The sequence below is a fragment of the Trichomycterus rosablanca genome, chromosome 22 (assembly GCF_030014385.1).
Source record: "Trichomycterus rosablanca isolate fTriRos1 chromosome 22, fTriRos1.hap1, whole genome shotgun sequence".
NCBI classification, from domain to species: Eukaryota; Metazoa; Chordata; class Actinopteri; order Siluriformes; family Trichomycteridae; genus Trichomycterus; species Trichomycterus rosablanca.
Window position 1 is genome coordinate 1613356 of NC_086009.1, and position 6107 is coordinate 1619462.

The 6107-nt window shown below is 36.4% G+C and overlaps 1 long non-coding RNA gene and 3 other non-coding genes across 4 annotated transcripts; all 4 read left to right on the forward strand.

Annotated features, from left to right (window-relative positions):
- The first annotated feature begins 2282 nt into the window (after window positions 1–2282).
- Window positions 2283–4266, forward strand: LOC134300109 (uncharacterized). Its single transcript, XR_010007305.1, has 4 exons — window positions 2283–2346; window positions 3382–3412; window positions 3611–3656; window positions 3915–4266. It is a non-coding gene; the product is annotated as an uncharacterized LOC134300109 (long non-coding RNA).
- Window positions 3224–3313, forward strand: LOC134300445 (small nucleolar RNA SNORD88). Its single transcript, XR_010007366.1, has one exon. It is a non-coding gene; the product is annotated as a small nucleolar RNA SNORD88 (small nucleolar RNA).
- LOC134300447 (small nucleolar RNA SNORD88) lies at window positions 3440–3530 on the forward strand. Its single transcript, XR_010007368.1, has one exon. It is a non-coding gene; the product is annotated as a small nucleolar RNA SNORD88 (small nucleolar RNA).
- Window positions 3754–3843, forward strand: LOC134300446 (small nucleolar RNA SNORD88). The gene has a single exon (XR_010007367.1). It is a non-coding gene; the product is annotated as a small nucleolar RNA SNORD88 (small nucleolar RNA).
- Window positions 4267–6107: the final 1841 nt, after the last annotated feature.

Consider the following 6107-nt stretch of genomic DNA (forward strand, 5'->3'; position numbering starts at 1 on the left):
TAGATAGATAGATAGATAGTCACACATGAAAGCAATTAAAAATAACCAATCCAACTTCTGCATGTGTGTGGTGGTTGCAAGAAACCCCACACAGATGAGAGGAGAAGATGCAAAACTTCTCATAGACAAAGAAATTACTGTACATGGTGTATGACATGCAAAAGCAGCTAACTTTGTTAGACCTTCCGCTGTAGATGGGAGAAGCATCTTTTGTACTTGAACTCACATCTCTCAGTTAGTGTGGATGCAAATTTAAATGGTTAATTTCAACAGAACTTTATTGCCGAACATATAACATATAAAAAGTGGTCGAACAGTCTAGTCATAGTGGGGTGCCCAAGCTTGGATGAAATAAGGAATTGATACCAGATCAGGTATGTGGACCAGAATGATCTGCTGTGGTGACGAATGAGTACGGGCGCAGCCAAAAGAAAAGAAAAAAACCTGTCAAAGCATTCTGAAAATTACTGGTTTCAGTTTGACAAATATGTAAACAGCTTTTACCAGTCTGAACTGTAATTACGGAAATACTGCAAGTGTGTAACATCAACAGTGCACTCAAATACTCCGTACACATACAGTAATTCATATTAATAACTTACTAAATTAGCATATCGTGTCCTTACATGCAACCACAGTATTAACACTTGGCAGTGGAACACAGTGGTAGCTTAGTGTTTAAGGTACAAGACTAATGCTGGTTTCCTGAATAAGGTCCTTAACCTTTGAATGCTTGCATTGTATTCCGTCACAATTGTAAGTTGCTTTGGATATAATGCATCTGGAAAAGCCTTGAGAGATGATTTAAGAGATGATAATTTAGCAGGGGAGTTTGTCGTTTTTCATTGTGAGTAGTCATGATCATGGCAGAGTACCGGCTTCTTAAGAGTACTGTATGTCCATAATATGACATGGCAGTAAAATAAAGTCCACAAAACAAGCCTACCAGCCAACCAGTGTTTTTCAGAAGCTATTTCCCAATCATATAACACTCTTACTTTGATTACACTGTTTTATCAAATTCTATACATATTTTACCTTTTTTGAAATAGTACGCATTACATGTTGACCATGGCATCTTACAAATAAAATAACATCATATGAATATTCCAAGTGTTGGATGTCATAAATTATGAAACTCCATTTAAAGGGCAGTGATAGCTCAGTGGTTAAGGTACTGGACTAATAAACAGAAGGTTGCCGGTTCAAGCCCCGCTACGACCAAGTTGCCACTGTTGGGTCCCTGAGCAAGGCCCTTAACCCTCAATTGCTCATCGTGTTCAGCTCATTGTGTACGTCGCTTTGGATAAAAGCGTCTGCTAAATGCTGAAAATGTAAAATGTAAATGTTTATCCCTCAATACTGCCCTGTCCAAAGTATTCCTGCCTTGTATCTAGTGTTTCTCTGTAGAACCGGACTTGTCGAGCTCCTGACCAGGATGAAGCGGTTGATGAAAATGAATTGACCCATCTGATGATGAACGTAGTCTTACAATAAGGGCAATTTACATGTGAAACAGGCTTATTCACATATGAACTTCATATGAATATACATGTAAATGATGTGTGTGTTTAATACATCAAATGATGACACTTTTTGCATATGGCACTCCTGGTTTTACACATTCTTCATAAAGTCATACATGTTTATATGAACAATTAAAATACACTTGATGTAAAATGGAGGTGACTAGTAGTTACAGATAGATGACCAAAATGTGCTGTTAACGTCACAAAATATAGTTGCTGCTGATCTTATATCGTCTGTACAGACAGTCTAATATCTTGTATAACATGTAAAAGAAATGATTAAACATGATAGAGACTTTAAACATGATTAGTTTTTTTTAGACAGCAGATCTAGTGTGCTAATATGATTTGGTTTTTAAGCTTCTTGTAATAAGGGTTGAAAGAGCAACAATTTCCACTTCTTTATAAACATTATTATAATATACTACATCATTATTACATACTATTTTATGATCATATAGTCATACAGACTTTTTATATCGGTATAAACACCGTGATTATCACACGTTATCGTTTAGCCATAGTGGCCACCAGTTTAAAATAATCAGTAATTAAAAATCACCAGTTTGTTTAGGATTTATCTGCGTTTGTGTATGCTTTTAGCTACGATTGTAACGTAGAACATAAATGCACCACGTAATCAACACAAAATTAGCATTTATGTTTATTATTTTTATTTCCTCAGGGTGTTTTTCATCAGGCTAAATCGGCAGACACCAAAAGGACCTGCAGCAAACAAAACCGGCCATTTTGGCTCTGCTTTTCCTTTCAGCATGTGAGCTGAGCGGTAACAGAGCCGCGTGTTAGCTTCAGCTCGGTAAGTACATTTATAAAGCATTTTTAAATGAATAATTAATACAATTCTAACCAAACCTGGTTTTATTTTATATTTTATATCGTATAAACATGCTTTGTGTTTGAAGTTCACTCGTTTTGGGGTTTAAGTATTTTTGTCCTCCCACGTTGCAATAGTCAAATCAGGTCGAGCAGTAAATTCTTTATTATTATTTTAATTATTATTCAGGAGGTTTAAAGGATTAAATATTGCACTTCATCCAAAAGTGCCTTCTCATTATTACCCACCACTTTATTATTGGGAGTTTTCTGTCTTAACAATTGAATTTCGATTTTATGCATTTTTATTTAAATTATACATATATTAAGTTATTTAATTATGAAATTATACATATATTAAGTCATTTTTTATCAAGTATTTATCTAACTTTTTTATTTTACAATAAGGCAGGAAACAGGTGTTTACATATTGAATAGATTTACAGAACCTTCAGTAATTGCATTAAATATATTTTAAAGCAATCTACCGTTTTTATGTCTGTTTTTTGAGTTTTTATTTTGTGCACTAGATGAGCTCCCTTGTGTTTTTGTTAACTTTTCTTCTGACCTTGGCAGGAGACCACTGTTCCATTAACGTTAATGGGTGCAGTCAAACTAGCCTGCTTATAGCTGGTGACTTCTCTATGCAAATAAAATCTTAAACATAACAGGTTTCAGATTTAAATGACAATATGGAATGTTTTCTGACCATTGTCCAAACAGTTGCGGACAAAATAAAAACCCCTGAGATTGTATTGTTTATAATTTGTCAATGCACACCAGTTCCATTAAAATTCAGTCCTGTAAATATATAAAAATATGAAATAATAGTGCTGATATAGAGTTTATGAGCAGACTTGAGTCTCTGATGATGCTTTGCACTGGGCTCAGATAATCTGTGGCGATAAACGTGCAGCTCTGCTCCTGACATGGCAGAGTCTGAAGAGACCATTTATTAATTTTTTTTTGTTGTTTACACCCAATAAATATTAATCAGTTCTATTGTTCTGCTTTTCAGGGTGTCGTGGGCACTTTTTGAACTGCTGAAGGTATGTATAGAGTTTACATTATGAACGGTTCTCCTGTGATGGTTTTGCACTGGGCTCTGAATGTTTGTGGAGATACAAGTGCAGCTCTACTCCTGACATGGTAGAGCCTGAGGAGATGCGTTTTCTCAATCCTGATGTTAAACTGTTCACTAATGTGTGATCCTGAATTAGGACTCATTCAGAGTTTTTGTGTTGCAGGCGATGCCAGTCAGTGATTTGCCCTGGCGTGCTGTGGTGAACAGAGGTGGGTAGAACAGAAGTGTGGCTATTAAAATAAGAATCTGAGTAGGTTTAAATACTTGTGTGGTGAAATAGTTTGGGTAGCGTTTACAGTTCTGTAAACTCTCTGATGATGCTTTGCACTGGGCTCAGATAATCTGTGGCGATAAACGTGCAGCTCTGCTCCTGACATGGCAGAGTCTGAAGAGACCTCATTTAATAAAACAGATTTTTTTTGCTAGTGTTTATTTGGTTATTAAGCAGTTCTGTATTTTCTTTGCAGGGCATCATGGGCACTTGAATTGCTGCAGGTGTGTAGTGTTTCTCCTGTGATGTTTACCTGAAATCTGTCGTGACTGGACAGCGGGGTTGTAAATCAAAAATATTCGTTTTTATTGTGCCATGTACAGAGAGATCATGATTTAAAATCAGAAATGAAAATGCTGCTAATAAGTCACTCCATAGTGACTTGTTGCTTTGAATTTATTGTGATCTAAAGCATCGTGGTTGGAGGAATGTCTTGTATTTTGGATCCCAGGTGAGTTTTATAACATGTGCATGAGCTTTTCAGTTGTATTTCATTTAAATGAGAAATGAACACTGGTGTCTATTAAACTTGTATTATTGTGCACACATGACTGGTGTCTTTTCTTTATTGAAATGTATTTCTAAAATTTATTTATTCTAATATTTATGGCAGTGTAGAATTACATTGCTTCTCTCATGTCCAAGTAGAATCTAAGAATACAAACCCAACTCCAGGAAAAGTTGGTACAGCCAGTACCAAGTGCTTTGCATGCTACCATTTACTGGTAATTTATTAAAAGCCACATGACGTTTTGTGTGCTACCAAGTTAATGTGATTGCTTTTCATAAAAAATTGGGACGGTGGCAATATAAGACTGGGAAGGTTAAGTAGTGGTCAGAACACTTTCCACAGGTGAAGAGCTAAACATGTATCAGGTGGGTACACAGCAAGAAGGTCCTGGGTTCAAACCCCAGGGCTTTCCGGGTTTTTTTCTGTGTGGAGTTTTTGTTCTCCCCATGTCTGTGGGTTTCCTCCCACTGATGAATCTTGTGTAACCAGTAAATACCGTTTCTGTCATGAATGTAAAAAGAGTGTAAAACACGACCATAAAATCCTAATAAATGAACTTGAACCAACATTGTACAAAAAACATCACAAATCTGATATCTGTAGCTTCATGACCGTCTCTGCCAAGAACAATCGACTCACCGATGAAGCAAAGATGTCCAAGGTGTTAAAATGATATATATTATTTATCTTACACAATTCCAAGAAACCTGCAAACCACTCAAAAGTAATTCCTGCATCTTTATTAAAGTCTAATAACTTTTTTTCATTTCTTAAAACATTTGTAATTCATATATGTGTATATGAATGCGTATATGTATAGCACATATACATATATATTTATATATATAGTCTGTTAATAATATTTCATCTCTTTAGAGTTAATATTCTTCCATATAGCGCTTTGATTATTTAAAGGAAACTAAAAACGTTGCTTTCTGCACACCCCGTTACCTACTGCATCAGATGGCCAGTTTGTCCACTTGGCCTGTTTGTAATGAATCGTTGGGGTTTATATGGAGTTTGTTGACCTGTATGGTGACTGCATAGCCCTGTGTAGTTCCAATGCATCCGACTGGTACTCTAAATAAACCAGTTTTATAATGTGGTGAATAAAATGTTCACATGAAGCTAGCATAAAGCCTAACAAGAGTGTGTTTAGCTGAGTGAGTAACTTAGTCGAAGAAGAAGCAATAACTTTAAAAAACAAGGACAGTTTGGACATAACCTAATCCTCCTCCACCTCAGTTGCAATTAATTAAACCAGACATGTTTGGTGTCCTAGTTTTGTACTAGAGACTAACAATTGAATGCATGTAATTCAGCAATTCTACCGAGAGGTGGCGCCAAACACCAACACTGCATTTACTGTCAATCGTCTGATAATACTGACTGACAATAAATACTATAATTGATATATTATACATATTATATATTTAGCTTTATCAGTTTCCAAATGCAGATTTAGGCAAATTCATTCAATCATGTCTGTTTTACCATCACTGTCAGGGTTGTGGTGGGTCCGATTCATTGGCAGGAAACACCCTGGACAGGTCGCCAGTCCATCACAAGCCTCACAGCAAGAAGGTCCTGGGTTCGATCCCCAGGTGGTCCTTTCTGTGTAGAGTTTGCATGTTCTCCCCATGCCTGCGTGGGTTTACTCCGGGTCCTCCGGTTTCCTCCCACGGTCCAAAGACATGCAGGTGAGGTGAATTGGAGACGCTAAATTGTCCATGACTGTGTTCAATATAACCTTGTGAACTGATTAGTAAGTAACATTCCTGTCATGAACATAACCAAAAGTGTAAAACATGACGTTAAAATCCTAATAAAACAAACAAATGGCCTGACTGCAAGTCTTTGGACTTGTTGGAGAAAACC